General features: G+C 38.8%; 1 long non-coding RNA gene across 1 annotated transcript in view; it reads right to left on the bottom strand.

Moving 5' to 3' along the window:
* LOC139004878 (uncharacterized) overlaps positions 1–18,571 on the bottom strand; it is a 108,309-nt gene that overhangs the window by 59,159 nt on the left and 30,579 nt on the right. The window contains exon 2 of the long non-coding RNA XR_011470625.1: positions 17,841–17,943. This is a non-coding gene — a long non-coding RNA (uncharacterized lncRNA). The remainder of the gene's footprint in view (positions 1–17,840; positions 17,944–18,571) is intronic.

Raw genomic sequence — 18,571 nt, 5'->3', positions numbered from 1 at the left:
AGTTCACTCCAAGGGAAGTATTTCAGGGTGTCCCTGAGAGCAACAGAGAAGGCACGGAGAACCTGAGTTCTTTTCTGAGCTATCTCGCTAACCATGTGAACTGTGTGAGCTATTTGACTTTCGTTGAGTTTTGAGCTCCTCTTTTGTAAGGTGAGAGGGAAAATATCTTTCCTTCCTACTCTTGGCATTGCAGTGTAGATCAAAGAAGATGATATTTGTGGAGGCTCTTTATATGCCATAAAGCACAAAGGTAATAACTAAGAAGTGGTTAAAGGAGTATCAAAGCTGTCCCCCCAAAAAACAGATAGATAAATAGATAGAGATAGACATGGACATGGACATAGACGTAGACATAGATGATATAGATAGGTAGCTCTAATCTTGGCAGGGTCTGGGGAAACACACCACCTCTCACACTGCAGGAACAAGATAAAACAGGTACAAATTTTGCAATTTATCATACTTATTTTAAAAAGCATTCAAAATGTGCATATCCTTGGACCTAAAAAACCCACTGCATTTCATTTTCAATCAGATCATGTCAGAGTGACATGTGGATTTGTAGCACATACGGGAATTACTTTAGTTAAAGCCTTTCTCTGTTCTTTAAACTTGGAAATATTAAACAACTCAACACTTGTGAGCGTAATTCCAGTAAATGACATCTGCATTCCAGTAACTTCACATAAAATATATTACATAATTTTAAAAAATTATTTATGAGTTGTCATTCATTTGTGATCAATAAAATAATCACATGTAAATGTGGGCAAATGTGTGTACAAAAAGATCAGAAAATATAATAAAAGTTGGATGTCAGAGGTAAAATGAAGGATTATTTTTATAATTTGAACAGCTGTAGCTTTGAATTAGTTTCACAATGAATACATTTGCTTTTGCATATAAAAAGCCACTTTTAATTTAGAATACAATGTAAATCAATATGTGATTAATAACCCATATGACACTGATAATAACTGCTACAGGATGAGGAAAGGAAAATCAACAAGAGTGGGAGCTGGAAAGATAGGTAGTGAAGGAGGAAGGGTATTTTAGTTCAAAGGAACAGTGGGAGTTAAAATTCAGAATAAAATAAAAAAGAGAATAACATGTACAGGATACAATGGACGGAAAAATCTGGTAAGTTGTGGATAATAACATCTGATAGGGAAGATAGAGGCAGAATAGAAAACATTAAATTTTATTCTATCAACAATGGGCCATTGGCCCATGTTGAGCCTGAATGTTCATTTTTCGAAATATATACATTTAAGATATGGGCACATCTGTTTGGATGTTAAAGTAAGGTTTGGGTCATACAAACCTGGGGACTTCTAATTTGGCGGATTTCTGTCCAACTACTTTGTCTCAATCATAAGAGCCCCCCTCTCTTTACCATAGTCACCCATCACTGGTAACTAATGCCCCTCCTCTTTGGCTCTAAACTCCCACAATGAGGCAGCCCCTCAGGAAGGAGCTGTATTACTGTATGCATCAGTGAAATGAGGGAAAACAGTTACCACAAAATCTCAGTTCTTCATTAAACAGAACAACTGCCATGATTGTTGGCTCTTGGTTAGTGGAGGAAAAATTAAAAGAACTACAAGTAAGTTGAAACTAAAGAGAAACTGAACAAATGGGACTACATCAAAATAAAAAGCTTCTGCACAGCAAAAGAAACCATCAACAAAACAACAAGAAAACCCACCTCTTGGGAAAACATATTTGCCAACGTCATATCTGATAAGGGCTTAATCTCCAAAATTTATAGGGAACTCATACAACTTAACAAAAAGAAGATAAACAATCCAATCAAAAAATGGGCAAAGGATCTAAATAGACACCTTTCAAAAGAGGACATTCAGAAAGCCAAGAGACATATGAAAACATGCTCAAAGTCACTAATCATCCGAGAGATGCAAATCAAAACAACAATGAGGTACCATCTCACACCTGTCAGAATGGCCATCATCAACAAATCAACAAACGACAAGTGCTGGAGAGGATGTGGAGAAAAAGGAACACTTGTGCACTGCTGGTGGGAATGCAGACTGGTGCAGCCACTATGGAAGGCAGTATGGAGGTTCCTCAAAAAATTGGAAATGGAACTCCCATTTGACCCTGTGATCCCACTTCTAGGAATATATCCCAAGAAACCAGAAACACCTATCAGAAAGGATATATGTAACCAGATGTTCATAGCAGCACAATTCACCATAGCTAAGATCTGGAAACAGCCTAAGTGCCCATCAGTAGATGAATGGATTAGAAAACTGTGGTACATCTACACGATGGAATACTATGCTGCTGTTAAAAAGAAGGAACTCCTACCATTTGCAACATCATGGATGGAACTGGAGAGCATTATGCTAAGTGAAACAAGCCAGTCAATGAAGGAAAAATACCACATGATCTCACTCATTCATGGATAATAAAGACCATTACAAACTTTTGAACAATAATAGATACAGAGGCAGAGCTGCCTCAAACTGATTGTCAAACTGCAGTGGGAAGGCCAGAGAGAGTTGGGGGGCAGGAGGGAGGGGAGTAAGAGATCAACCGAAGGACTTGTATGCATGCATATAAGCATAACTAATGGACATAAGACACTGGGGGGTAAGGGAGGGTAGGGGTTTGTCAAGGGCGGGGGGGAAAAAAGGACACTTATGTAATACCCTTTGTAATACTTTAAGCGAAAAATAAAAAATAAAAAATAAAAAAAGAATAAAAAAATAAATAAATAAAAGAACTACAAGTAGCCCACCCCTGAGGCACTTGGCAGTTTCTCTTTAGACTCCCTCCAAACTTCCAGACTTGCCCCACAGGTCTGTTTTCAAGTATAATAACAATACAAGTGAAAACATAAAGGCTAACTACTTGTCCTAGACTGATGCTCATTACTGTCTTTTGCCGAACAAATATTTTTATCATTTTTGGAACAAACATATATTTATAAAGAAAACAAGAAAGACTTTTCAAAATACTTAGTTCACATTTTTGTCATGCAGTAAAGAAATGATGGTCTGATAGAAAGATCACAAACTGATCTCCAAAGGCCGGCTGCAGTCCCTAGACAGGTTTTGTTGGATCATCACAGGCTTTTTAAAAATTGTGCTAGTATCTTAAAATTCCACATAAAAATCCAGATTTCTGGTGACCCCTGCAAAGCCAGAAGACCGGGGATCTCTGGGTTCACACCTGAAGGCCAGAGTCATCTAAGCTGATTAGATTTTTCTTCATTAGATGTGGCAGGTGCCCTCCAATTGACACACTCCCCACCCCACTGCATGTTCTAGACCTATTAACCTTTTGGTCCTGAGGCATCTGAGTTTGCCTCCAGTGCTAATCAATGAGATCCCTGCAGAAATCAATATACAATATTATTGGTAACATATTCTGAGAGAACCAAACAATATGGGAGTGCAAAGACTAAGGGAAGTTTTAGAGCAAAATGGGGGTCAGCAAAAAGACAGCAGGACTAACAGTAGTTAAAAGGTCTAGATTCTCACCTCAGCTCTTCCATGTCACTGAAAGTCTGTGAACTTCCAAGTCCTCATCTGTGACCCAAAGGAAGGAAACAACCTGATGCTTTAGCATCTTGTAAATCTAAGATTAGGGTCAGCAAACTCCAGCCCTCAGGTCCAATCTAGCCAGCTGCCAGTTTATGCACAGCTAAGAATAGTGTTTATGTTTTTCAATGATGGGAGGAAAATCAAATGAAGAATAATATTCATGGTACAGGAAAAGTATATGAAATTCTAATTTCAGCAGCCCTACATAAAGTTGCATTGGAACACTACCCTGCTTATTCATTCCTATATTCCCTATAATGGCTTTTATAACATAACAGTAGAGTGGAATAGTTGCAAGACCCTTGGCCCACAAGCCTAAAATATTTACTATCTGGCTCTTTACAAGAAAACTTTGCTGACCCTGGTCTAAGACATCACTCTAAGCTGCTCCATCTATATATATAAAAGCCTAAGTGACCAAACAACTGGTCAACCAGTCGCTATGATGCGCACTGGCCACCAGGGGACAGATGCTCAATGCACAGGATAGTGCTCCCTCCTGTCTTCATTGAGCCTGCGGGGATCTGGTTGAAATTGGCTACCCAACATCCCCCAAGGGGTCCCAGATTGCGAGAGGGCGCCGGCCAGGCTGAGGGACCCCGCCAGTGCACGAACCTGTGAACCGGGTCTCTAGTTAAAATATAAAATTCCACTAGAGCATGCCTCATTTGCATTTATGCAAAGCAGTCTTTCTAAGAGAATTTGAAAGTTCCAGGTGATTATTTTCAGTAGCAGGTGTTTTTAAGTATGACCAAGGGCCATTTTGCACAGGTCTTTTGTCCATGGAAATAATAATAATGTTAGCTATCACTTATTGAACACACACTATGTTCCAGGAATTTCATAGGCGTCATCTCATTAAAATTATCTACAATCCCTCCGGTAGTTTTCATGATCCCCCTACCCCCCTTTTTAAGGTAAGAAAACCAAATGTAGGAAATTTAAATAATACTCCCAAGGTCGACAGCTAATAAATGGCTAAGTGAAAATTCAAACTTCAGTCTGCCTGGCTCCCAAACCCAGTTTATTATAAATGCATTTATGAATTGAATGCCCGCATTCAGGAAGGCTAGGCCTAAAGATGAATTGGGAGTAACACTATATTCTGCTATACCCCAAATTTCTTTTTTCACCAATCCCACCCCATATCTAATTCTAAAACCCTACACATAATAGATTCCCCTGACCTACTTTCCCCCTAACTCTCATCTTTCTCTATCAAAAACATTGCCATAGAACCTGAGGATACCCAGTATTCCTTGATTTGCTAATGAAAATAAAACATCATCAGCCACTGATGTGCTAGACCAGTGGAAGGCTCACCCAGGCTACATCAGCATGACCTTTTAAGTCAGCCCTTTTACCGTATTCTTGTTGGCTGTTCACTTCCACCTTTCATACTCCCACTTCATAATGGCAGCATTTTTTCACCTTTTTTCATTAAATCAAATGTTCTAGAATAGAGAGAAACTCATCAAGTGGTGCATTTGTGCCTTCAAGCAATAGATAAACCATAAATAACAGAAAGAGAAAGTTGAGAGAGAGAAGTGGTGAAAAGGGGGCTGACAGGAGTAAAAAGAGATGAGGAACAGACATCGCATTAGATAAAGAGACAGAGAGATGGATAGAGGGAAAGAAGAAATAAAGAAGGATGGCCAATGGTAGATATATTAAGGTATCCAATGTCACTCCGTAAGTTTAATTTTTTTTAAAAAAATCCAATGAGGAAACAATTTTTTTTTTAAAAAAAAGGAGGGAGGTCTGAGAGAACAAAGAGAGAAGAAATAAGAGAGATGGTCAGTTTTTTCCCAGAGGAGAAAGAAAATAATCCAACCATCCTATTTCCCTAATCCTTTCCCCACCTGGATCCATCTGCAATTGTTCCAATTTGAATCCAAATCATGTCTGAGATTTGGGATTTACTAGTAAACTAGCTCTGATTCCCTAATTTCAGCACCGGATGTTTGGGGGTGCTGGGATTTGGAGTTAATTAATTCAGCCACCTGTAACATTCCTTCATATGATGCTAACTTTTCATCTTATTGCAAAGTTATTTGCAGATTCTGAGCAATAGCTTTCCCTACCCCTCACTTGTATGGCTCTGAAGGGCTGTCAGAGTCTTCCTAGGCAACCTTGTTAGCCTCACACTCTTTTCTTTCCAAATGCAGATCTGCATAGAGATCCTAGAAAGGATGTACAGTTTTCTATACTCTGTGAAGTTGTTACTTGTGACCTCTTTATGGTGCTGACTTCATGCGCATCTTGCTATGGAAAAGAGAAAGGAAACCCTATATTAGGTAAAGAGGGTTTGATTTTAGTTGCTCAAATGTTAAGTGCTCATAACTTGATGCAGATTCAAAATAAGTTAGGTAAAGAGGGTTTGATTTTAGTTTCTCAAATGTTAAGTGCTCATGACTTGATGCAGATTCAAAATAAGTTTGCAAAGGGAATTTGGGGCCAGCCTGATGTCAATCCCTCAGCTTGGCTTCACACAGATTTAGAAACCTGCTGTTCAAGAAGGTGACCTCGTTGGATGTCTCCTCAGATGTTAGCTGTCATATTTAAGTAGAGTGTTTGTAGGTACTTACCCTGCAAACACTGATGATAGGCAATAGGGAGTTTTAAAATACTAAACTCCTAACCTCCCAGTTAACAAACCTCTCTATATATTGTACTTCTTAAGACTTTAATATATAGAGAGGTTTGTTTGAAGGGTATCAGGTAAAATCATTCCTCAAAATATTTGCTTAGCAAACACCAGGATCTGCTCTGCCCCGGCGAACACATGGGGGTCTTTGAGAGCCAGGCAAGATGTCCATGTCCCATTCAGTAGCTCCCGTTTATGTCATATGTCCTCCACCTATTTTATAGCTAAGAGAACTGAGACTAAAGTTAAACAAACGTGAGGAAGAATTGGAATTAAAACCCATGGCTCTGACTTCAAGCACACCTTCAGAAATAAAATAGTGTCTTTCAAGAACACAGATTGCCTCTTGCTTGTAATGTGTTTGTCTGACCAACAAGCAGTTTAAGAATCTCAAAATATTTCCGCCCATCTTTGGAAAACAAGGTCGAATATAAACAATCTGATCAAACAGAATTTGTAATATCTCATTAGAAGTTGAAGGACATTAAAAATGATGGCTGCTAATAAACAGGCTGGGATTGTTATCTGCATTTCAAAGGATCTCTTGAGAGAAGAAAAAGGTTAGTCTAGCACAATTATCTTGTATAGCAGCTAAAAATTTTAACTACTCCAATATGTTGATGGTGAAATCTAATCTTAGTGTAAGGATACCCTTATCAACCATTGGGATTTATTGTGCGCACAAAGCAATTTAGACACCCCTGGTTCCTGCCTTTAAGGATCTTTCTAAAATGGAATTCCTCTCTATGAGTACTCATTTGTATTGGTGGAATTTCTTGCTAAAAAAACAAAGTGTCTTTCAAAATCCCAGGTTGTTACCAACTTGTCATATTGGAAAGATAATACAATTTCAGCTGAATATTCCCTCTCCAGTAAAAAGTTAATGAGATAATGATCTCAGTTTAATTTCCTGGTAAAGACACCATGTTCAAATCACAAAGGCCCCTGACAATTCTGGCATTTCTCACTGCCTTCATTCTTGGTGCCTTCATTTATGGTGCCCTTTATTTTCAAAGACAAAAATAAAAGTTCAACTTCTAGTTTTTGCACAACCTTTCCCCAACCTGAACTTCATCTTAGCCTATACTTTATTCACATATCTGGTCCCACTGCCCACACTGTCCACCCCTTCATTTACACACACACAGAGAGAGATAGAGAGAGACCCTAAAATAGACTGAGTCTACATAACCGAATACAAGTAAGAACCTGTTTGTGGGGTGTTCAGTCTAGTGTAGAAAACTGACTGAACCACCCAAAATATTCTATGCTGGGAAAGGATGTAGTGTTGTGGGATCGCTGTTAAGGGGGCCTTTGCTCTTGCTTGGAGGAATCAAAAAAAGGCTTCTTAGCAGAGATATATTTGAGCTGAGACTTCAAGGATAAATCAGAATACCCAAGGCAAAGGAAGGAAGATACAGATGATCCCTAAACCTTTTATGTTTCAGGGACTTGGACTGTATGGCAGGCAAAGGAAAGCAGAGGAGTATATTGTGGCCTGATGTGGAACTTGAATTCTGTGTAAAAATTTGGTATTTTACCCTTATGGGCAAAAACAATTCGCATGGATTTTTCAGCAAGGGAGCAACAGCTTCAAATTTGTATTTAAGAAAGAAAAGTGGCAGTAGAGATGAAAGTCAAGTAACAAAAAGTGAAGTCAGAGAAAGTTGGCAAGGGGAAATCAAAACCAGGATATTGGGAATGGAAAGAAGAAAGGGGGGCGTGTATTAGACACCTTCCATAGGCCAAAGAGTGCAAGTAGACCTCCTGTTCTCTCACCCTTACCCTTAAAACTCTCAACAGTTTCCCAACGCTCACACATGCTTTGGCTGAGAGCTAAAAGCAAGGATCCCTGCATTCATTTGAATCTCTTTTTATTTTTGAAAATGAAGACTGGCAGATAATAATATCTCATCAGCTCAATCCCCAAAACACCAGCTGGTGGCCTCTTCATGGCGACCTGGAACAAACAACGGAGAGCGTGGATGATGGTGTTTGCTGCTGATTAAGTCTAACTCCAAATTCTGTGGGGCTGCCACAGCCAGCTGGAATGCTATTACCTTCCAGCAGATACCCCACGTCTATCTTCATTTGCACGGAAAGACAGAGGCTCACACCTTTCATCAGAATGATGAGCAAAAACGCCCAGGATAATGAAATCTGCAAATCTTTCTGTGAGAGCATCTCTTCCAAATCATCCCAACTGTATCAGTTATTCATCCTGTCTCTCTGTCATGCCAGGAAGGACTGTGACATGAATACCTTCCCTCCTAAGGATTTCTCCCAATTCAGGGTTTGAATTAATTTTCTGGATTTAGTACAGCAAAGTCTTCAGGGTATTTTAGGGCAGGGTCGTCAGGCAATTTAAGGAAAGCTAGTGACATAGCTAAGTCTTTAACCTTCTTCCCTGGTTTCTTGGAGGATTTCTCTGGAAAGGTGAGCACAGCCTGATAAAAAACTACTGTTGCCTGGCCAGTGTGGCTAAGTGGTTGAGCACTGACCTATGAATCAGGAGGACATGGTCTGATTCCCAGTCAGGACACATGCCCAGGTTGCAGGCTCGATCTTCAGTGGGGGACATGCAATGATTCTCTCTCATTGATGTTTCTCTCCCTCTCTCTCTTTCTCCCTCTCCCTTCCTCTCTGAAATCAATATAAAAATATTTTTTAAAAACAAAAATCATGCCGAAACCGGTTTGGCTCAGTGGATAGAGCGTCGGCCTGCGGACTGAAAGGTCCCGGGTTCGATTCCTGTCAAGGGCATGTACCTGGGTTGCGGGCACATCCCCAGTAGGAGATGTGCAGGAGGCAGCTGATCGATGTTTCTCTCTCATCAATGTTTCTAACTCTCTATCCCTCTCTCTTCCTCTCTGTAAAAAATCAATAAAATATATTTTTTAAAAAATCATACTGCACAAATTCCTAAATAATAAATGTAACTTATTGAACCTTTATCTAGTCATTGTAAGTAGAAATATAGTGTTCTGGTAATATTGTTCTTTAAATACTTAAGATAGAATTAGAATACTTGACCCAGACCAAGTCAAAGTCATCCTTGCCTCTGCCCATGGAATATCCTGGCCAGGTGAGAGTCTGCATAGCATTGGGCCCAGTGCTGACTAACCCACAACCTAAGGCAACTATCTAACCCAAGATCTCCTCTCCCCCATACTAGGTTTATCCTTTACTTGCCAGAATCTCATCTTTGAGTCTTACTTCACCTCTAAGACCCTATCATTTCTCCTACTTCTGACTTTGCAGACTTAGAGTTTGTTCCTGATCTCTTTGGTGTCTGAAACATTTCCATTTCATGTGGGCTTGAACTTGCCTAATCCCTCCAGCACCAAGCATTCCATGCCTCCTCAAAGTGTCATAGTAAGATGTTCACGATATGTTACAAAGAATTGTATAACAATATGTGTACTATGATGCTGTGTTATAAAATAAGTGTATATATACATAGAAATAGGTCTAATAATTATATATCAAATGTGGGGTATTGTCACTTAGGGTAATTTTTATTTGGCTTGTTTTGTTATTTTTGCATTAAAAATGTGCTAGTTGTATAATTGAGATAATTAAATACCATAATGAGCACCTAAATATCAAAGCAACTTTGCCAGCTGAAAATGGCAAAGAGCTTTAATAATTCACAGAAAAGGAAATACAAATAGCCCTTAAACATATGGAAATATGTTCACTTCATTCATCATAAGAAAATTGAAAAATATGCAAAATTTTGACATTATACTCTATTTGCAAAAGTTCTGGGGAAACATATACTTTGATACTGTGCCAGAGGAAGTACAAAATTTTCAAGCACTGTGGAGAGCAATTGGCAAGAACTATCAAAATAACATATGCATCTATCCTTTGACCCAGCAACCTCGCTTCTGGGAATTGGTCCTAGATATATTTGCATATGCACTAAATGGTGTTTGTACAAGTTTGTTTCCAGCATTGTCTTTAATAATAACAAGTTGGAACAACCCAAGGTCCTTCAACAGGGGACTGTTTAAGTAATTTATGCTACATTTGTGTAATAGAATACTATGCAGTACAACACAGAATGACAAAGCTCTGTATACACTGCTGTAGAAAGACTTCCAAAGTACATGGTTGAATTTAGAAAAGCAAGGTCCAGAGACTGTGATAGGATGCTACTTTTTGTGTAAAATGTGGAGTGTGGGGGGATAAATATATATGTTCTTATTTGCAGAGGATGGAAACTAGGCAATGGAGATATGAGTAGAATCAAGATTGTTCAACATACATTTTGTGTTGTTTTAAGTTACACTCCATCTGCATGTGTTACTACTAATATTTATTTTAAAATAGGAGAGTGAGGATCATAGGCCTTCTCTAAGTAAGAAAGAGCCTAAGTCTCCCTTCTCTTTCAAAGAACCTTTTCTTCATAAGATTCTCTTTTTGTGTGGAGAGATTAATGTGTGCATATAATTCCTCATACATGGAGAGAAAGCCTTGAATAAAAGTATAAGCTTTCTGTTAAGTCTGCTGATGGAATGGAAAGCCCCAATGCCATTCAGAAGCTCCCAGACACTTGACAGAGCTGGGGAGAATGTCTGTCAGCCATTCCCAGGGATTGATGGGCTTTTTATTCTATTGCTTCCCCATGACTCTCCCAAGTTGATGTGGCCTAAGGAAATTCCTACTAATACCTACTAAATATAATATAGGGAGCCACAGAAGAGACAGGGATTTGACTTACTTCCTGACGTACCCTGGGTGGTATGAAAAAGTAATCTGATGTCAGGAAGCCATGACTTACTAGCTGTGTAACCTGCTTAACTTTCTGCTTCCACTTTTGTAAAATGGGAGAAATGGTAATACCAGCACAATCCGTCTCACAGGGACGTTGTCAGGATCAGAGCAATAATGTGTGCAACAGCCTTTTATAAACTGTAAAAGGCTACATTAGTGATAGGTGTGCTGGCTATTTTTTAAAGCTACCTCTGATAACCAGACCTTACAAGGGTCATAATTTCTCAGGAAACTAAATATCATATCATTTCCTTTGCCCTTTTCCTCACTGTCATCAAGAAAGTGTAATCTTGGAAATAAGAAAGAAAAGTATAGTATTGGCTATGTGACATTTGCCACTATTTTATAAATCTTTCCATCAAAGGCTAGTATTTCAGAGGTCATTGTTGAGTTGAATTGTGTCCCACAAGAAAAAGAATTGTTGAAGTTCTACCCCGCAGGACCTCAGAATGTGACTTATTTGCAAATAGAGTTGATGCAGATGTACAGTGGGGCCTTGACTTACGAGTGTCCCGACTAACGAGTTTTTTGAGATACCAGCTGTCTCGGACGATTTTTTGCATTGAGTTGATAGAGTAATTTGAGTTAACGAGCTCCTTAACGAGCTCGGTCTCGGAATGAATTAAACTCGTAAGTCAAGGCCCCACTGTAATTAGTTAGGATGATGCTATACTGGGATAGTGTGGGCCCTTACTCCAGTATTACTGGTGTCCTTAGAAGAAGATGGTGTGAAGATGTAAAGAAATAACACCATGTGAAAATGGAGGCAGAGATTGGAGCTATGCAGCCACAAGCCAGGGAACATCAGGATTGATGGCCACCACGAAAGCTAGGAAGAGACCATGAAGGACTCTATTCACCATCTCAGAAGGAGCATTGTCCTGCAGAAACCTTGATTTCAGACCTCTGGCCTCCAGAGTGGGTAACAAATAAATTTCAGTTGTCTTAGGCCACATGATTTGTAGTACTTGGTCATGGCAGCCCTAGAAAATTAATACAGTCGCTCACTCATTTCTCTCTGAGCTCTTCATTCTATCTGAGTAGTTAGCCCTAAGTGAAGAAAGGTGCCTGGACTGCCTATGTGGGTCTAGTCATCTCAGCAGAAGTCCCTCTACCTTTGGACTGCAGAGTTACTCCAAGGGGTCTTCAACCTCAAGCACTGTCTGTAGACCAATGAAAGAAAATAATTACTATTGTGGAGGACTGACTGGTCAGTGAAATTAATTTATATTAAGTCATATCCTCATACCAAGATCTAGACTTTCACTAGACAATGGTTAAACTGAGGCATATATATACTGTAGAAAGTTTTTCCTAGTTATCACTATACAATTGAGATATCAAGAAACTTTTAGGAAAGGTCAGGAAATGTTTTTCCTTAATATATGTAAATAGCCATTCATTCAGTGAAAAAAATTGTACTGTAATGGAAAAAAAACTTGAAGTTAAAAAAAAAAACCCTCCATCACTGTATTAGTCAGAGTTGTCCAAAGACACAGAACCAAGAGGAGATATCGATAGATAGATAGATAGATAGATAGATAGATAGATAGATAGATAGATATTAGAAGGAAGTAGCTTACTCCATTATAGAGGCCACGTTCCATGATCTGCCATCTGCAAGCTGGAGACCCAGGAAAGCCAATGATGTAAATGTCCATCAGAGTCCAAAGGCCTGAGTACCAGGAGCACCAATAGTATGTCCCAGTGCTGGGGCAAGAGACTGAGACGTCAGGTCATGCAGTCAGGCAGAGAGAGTGAATTATCCCTTCCTCTCTTTTTTGTTCTATTCGGGCCCTCAGTGGACTGGATGATGTTCACTTGGGGAGGGCAATCTACTTTTCAGATTCATATGCTAATCTCATCTAAAACACCCACACAGACACACCTAGAAATAATGTTTAATCTGAGCTTCCATGTCCCAGCCAAGTTGACATATAAAATTAACCATCACAGTCACCATTTCTATGAAACTCATTATCTGTCTCAATTCTCAGGTTCTGACACAAAGAAGGAAACTGAACATGTTAGTGATGTCCCCTCCCTATTCTCCATGCTTTTGAGAGAGAGAGAGAGAGAGAGAGCGAGAGCGAGAGAGAGAGAGAGAGAGAGAGAGAATTTAATAAACTTAAGTTCTTGGGCCTTTTGAAAATAATAGTATTGTGTTACTTGATGGTAATATTATTTCAGACCATCCTGATTTTGATATTTTCTGAATTGGTTTTACAAGGCTATACTTATTTAAAATAATAAATAAAAATACAATTAAGATATTTCCCTGCTGGAAGCCAGTCCATCTTTGCTGCTTGACACAGTCGCTGTGGGGAAGAAACATCTGCACAGCATATGTTTCAAGGGACCTGACGTATATAGCATACTGTTCTTAATATGTTTGCTCCCCTACTTAGCACTATGTGTTTTAACCAAGGTCACCTCTCCAAGAAAATTTGTTTTCCCAGGTGGGGATTTTTCCCTGGAGTTAGGGATTAACAGAACTAAGGAAGGGAATAAATCAGTAAAACCCCTTAACTAAGTGCCAGGCGGGTAGTTAATCACTTTAACTACGAACGATCACACTTAAGCTACATAATCTTTACTTAGGATAATCTCCTTCAGTTACTTCCTTGTAGCTTAACAGAACAATAGAGTAGTGACCTTGGAATGGAGATAACAAATGCCCTAACCTTTGGAATAGAATGGATAGGATTAAAATCAACTGGTATAAATACAGATGTAACAGGAGAATAAAGAGAGAACCTGGTTGGAGAACCTGACTAGAGAACCTAACTAGAGAATCTGGCTAAACTGCTGATCAACTGAACACTGTCTCCGTGTCATTTCTTCTTCGCCGACTCCATCCACACCTTTGAGAACCCCTGGACCTGCTGGGGTTGGACCCAACATTTCCCAATAATGTTGAGTTTAAAAATAAGGTTACAAAAATACCATAATATATCCTATTGTTTTTATTGATTTTTTTTTTTTTTTTTTTTTTACAGAGAGGAAGGGAGAGGGATAGAGAGTTAGAAACATCAATGAGAGGGAAACATCGATCAGCTGCCTCCTGCACACTCCCCACTGGGGATGTGCCCGCAACCAAGGTATATGCCCTTGACCAGAATCGAACCTGGGACCCTTGAGTCCACAGGCCGATGCTCTATCCACTGACCCAAACCGGTTAGGGCCTATTTTTATTTTAAGGATAAATAAGTATTTTTCTGTGAACAGAGAAAGAGATTGTAAGTATACAAAATAACCTAATTACTAAGATTTTAACAATTCTTCTCTCTGGGTGGTGAAATTGTGGGAGAGAATGATTATTCTCTTTTTATTTATTATATTTTCTAAATTATATATAAAGAGCATGTTTTATTTTAAAGAAAAAATATTTTTAATATAAGAATGTCTCAACTCCTCAATTGTTTCAGGGTTTTTGAACCTGTATTTGTTATCAACCTTCACATTTTACCAAAGCAGCAACCCACAAATATTTTTTTAACACCCTATTCTCATAAAATAAGAAATTCTCAGGAAGTTATTGAGTAAATATTCCCCCAAAATAGGTGGAATAAACCTAGGAAGATGTCTTTTGGTACAGTCAATACTAAATTCAACCCAGAGTGCAACAAAAGGCAATAGACTGCCAGGGGTTGGCTCCCGAAGACTGAAATACAAAGTAAGATGAAGAGTGTCATTGAGAAATGTGTTTTAACCTTTAGTTTGAAAGTTTTAAAAATGAGGACTTGAACTCAATATACTGTGGACATTATGGTTATAGAAGAGCATGTAAATGTTATAAACACTGACACAGTAAAAATAGTAGTTGGGAGGTGGAGAGGAGAGCCAATGACTCCTTGTCTAAAATGCAGGCGTAGAACTATAAAATACCCACAAGGATTTCCATTCTATAATGTTTTCCTGGTCTTTTCTCATAACCTAAAACAGATCTTTTAAAAAACTGAAACCTCTTGAGGTAAAAAAACAACAACAAAAAAAAACAACCAGCATTTATACAAGTTCAGCAATTCCTATAAATTCACTTGTTGTTTTCTCTGTTAACTTTACATAAAAGTAAAGTTAGCATGTGCTAATAGCAACATATTGGTTTGATTCCATTTTATGAAATTATTCCTTTCTCTCCATATATGTGTACAGTGTATATGAATAGAGTGATGAACATTTAGTGTTACTGTTTAAAACGTCTGGGTAGTAGAATTGAGATGCAAAAATTTTTGTTCTTTTCATGCTTCTATAATTTGGTAAAAAAATCTTCATCAAAAATAAGAAGCATAGATATACTCAATTACTTTGATTCTTTCATTAAAGGTTGACTTAACTAAGAGCATTTGCTGTAGAGTGTTCACCTGGGGAGAAGGGAAGTTTTGAGTAGTGTTATCCTCCTCATTACAGAATCATTCTTTTTATTGAAATGAATTTGCAGTATTGGGCTTTCTTCCTAACATGTCGTGTATTGGTCAATTGATGCAGAGTAATCAGTCAATCTCCCAAAAGATCTTGTGGAGATTCCCTCATCCCACCTAGTTGCAAGTTGTAAAACCGCCTTTTGGTATTGACAGCCTCATGGAATTTGATGGCTAATTATATCGTGAATTGGAAATTGGCTTAAAAGATGGACAATCTGGAATGAGAAAAAAAGGAGCACTCACAGAGAGACAAAGGGTAAAGCTTATTAAAGTAATAGAACCTTTGAAAATATCTTAAATGTCAGCATAAATGAGTCCATCACATCAATCAGTATCATAGCAAGAAAATGAATTTTGTTACCGGAACTCAGTATGACAATTATTGTTTTATCTTTTTACTTACAGAAAGTTCAGTTCTTAAGCTAACAACAGAGATGGCTATCCTCTTTCTAAAATCTCCAGAAGAAGAAATCTTTCCATAAATGTTTGATAAACTTTGCCACCTTTCCAGATTCTGTAGTAAGGGGTTTTAATTAGACAATCAAAATCTAGGTTTTCCATTTCAAGAACGCCATTTCTGTCTCTCCTCACACACTTAGAACATCATAAAATGAGTTCTCATAATGCCCTCCTCTACACCAGCAATTCCCTTTAATTGTTTTTGTAAACGCTTTATTTTCCCTATATCCAAACAATGACACAGTGAAATAGCACTAGTCAATGAATGAAGCTCACTTTCATTCACCTGAATAAAAACTTGTAGGTGCTACAAGAGCAAATTTGGTATCTGACTGTTATCCCCAAATCTACCCCTATGCACATCAAGTGTTGAAATTTCAAAATAGGGACCAAGAGAAGGACATCTCCTCAAAGTGTTTGTTTGAATATCACCCCCTCCAAGTCACTGACTTCAGCATTGCTACTTAAATTTGTTAAATGCTTAGCCCAATCGGCATGGCTCAGTGGTTGGGCATTGACCTATGAAGCAGGAAGTCATTGTTTGATTCTCGGTAGGAGCACATGCCTGGGTGGCAAGCTTGATCCCCAGTGTGAGGTATGCAGGAGGCAGTCAATCGAGGATTCTCTCTCATCATTGATGTTTCGTTTTTTAATATATTTTTATTGATTTCAAAGAGGAAGAGAAACAGAGAGAAAGAGAGAGAGAGTGGAGGAGAGAAACATCAATGATGAAAGAGAAGCATTGATCGGCTTCCTCCTGCACGTCCCCTACTGGTGATCGAGCCTGCAACCCGGGCATGTGCCCTTGACCTGAATCGAACCTAGGACCCTTCAGTCCTCAGGACAATGCTCTATCCACTGAGCAAACTGGCTAGGGCTCATCATTAATGTTTATATATATATATATATATATATATATATATATATAATCTCCCTTCCTCTCTGAAATCAATAAAAATATGTTTTTAATTTGTTAAATGTTTAATATTCCCATGAGAAATCAAGAGAGTTTCTGTCCCTACTCACCTAGAACAGGATAGGGAAGAATAATTAAGTATGAGCTGAAAAATTCTGTGACTGGTTTATAGGTGTTTGGTAAATACAAGGATCTGAACAGTTAATTATTAACTACCACAGAATCACCAAAAGGAAACACCCCTAGATTTAGGAGTCACATAGCCCTGGGCCCTAACTTCCCCTCTGCCATTATCAGAGCTCTGTTAGCCAAATTGCCTCACTTTTCTGAGTCTGCATTCTCACGTTTGTAAAGATGCACCTTCCAACTCTAACTTATAAATTTGATCCAACTAACCCAGGCCGAGAAAGCATAAGAAGGTATTTCTGATAGAGAGGCAGCCAGATATGGTGAGGACACTGGACATTGAGTCCAGAGAGAGAACAAATCAGTGCCTCCTGCTGCTGAGTGGGCTTATGGGGGAAGAGTATTCAATAGTCACGGAGGCCGCAGCAGGAAACCACACAGAACATGAAGCATCCCAATGAAAGGAGGACCGCGGGTTAATACTTTTGATTCAAATTAGCACCCAAAACAAATATTTCCCTGTAGGCTTTGTTAATAAAGCGGTCACCTCAAGGTTGGAGAACAGCTCTTATTCATCGGAAAAGGAATCTGGCTTCTTTAGAATAAGTAATAGAATTTTTTCCAGCTGGAGCCCTGCCCCCACTGCTCTCTGTTGGAGTGAGGTGAAGAGAAACATGGACTGGGTCCAAGTTTCAGCAAAATCCAAGACCACAAAAGTAATTTTTTAATTGTCCTTACTTAGCTGATAATAATGAAATCATTTACTAAAGTAGGCATTTTACCACCCTATATCCACCATACCCACATATCCCTCATCTCTATCCATAAAGTCATGCATGCCCGTGTGGGCACACACACACACTCACAAACACACACAATACCACCTCTCTTATCTCTTGAAGATGGAGACTTACCTTCTCACAGACATGTGCATCAGATTCCATTGTACACCCCAGAAAAATTCATGTGATTTTCAGACAACCACTTCCCCTCATCTGTTGCTGTCATCAGATCAACCTGAAGAATAAACAGTGGACATGAAAATATTAGAATAAAATGACCTCGCCTAGCCAGTTAACCATGGTTACTCTGCTCACCAAAATCTCCAACATGGAGACACAGGTTGGAGCTTGTTAGACCAAGACAAAGACCATCCACATACACCAGTTGTAATATGACCAACAGAACTCAGGCGCTCACCTCTCAAATGTGTACCTGGATGAGGGACCAAATGAGATAACCAGAGGAAATGTTCCAGAAAGAAAACTGAAGCCCTGTGCCTTTCTTAAAACTTATAACTTGCAGAGTTCAAAGTAGTCATAGTTTATATTAGGTCTGTTTTTAGACTTCAAAGATAAAATAGCTTGGAGTCAAAGAAGTGGGAATGAGTATATTAAACTTCACGTTAGCCTGAAGCACTCCTTCTGTCTTTATTTTTTATTTACTTATATCCAGCCTCATTCCAAACAAGAATTTTCTGCCGAATGAGAAAATTTGCACAGAGCCAATTTCAGGTCACATGAGGCTGTTGAGGAAACTATCTCTTGCCCTGGTTCTGAAATTGACCTTAATGATTGCTGTAGACACCCTCACCCTCAGGAGACAGTGAAACACACACACACACACACACACACACACACACACA

This window comes from Myotis yumanensis, unplaced genomic scaffold (assembly GCF_028538775.1).
Source record: "Myotis yumanensis isolate MYYU_CA2020_CCGP unplaced genomic scaffold, mMyoYum1.0.hap1 SCAF_3, whole genome shotgun sequence".
In the NCBI taxonomy this organism is placed as follows: Eukaryota; Metazoa; Chordata; class Mammalia; order Chiroptera; family Vespertilionidae; genus Myotis; species Myotis yumanensis.
Note: the sequence above shows the minus strand (reverse complement) of the source record. Positions and strands in the feature narration are given on the sequence as shown.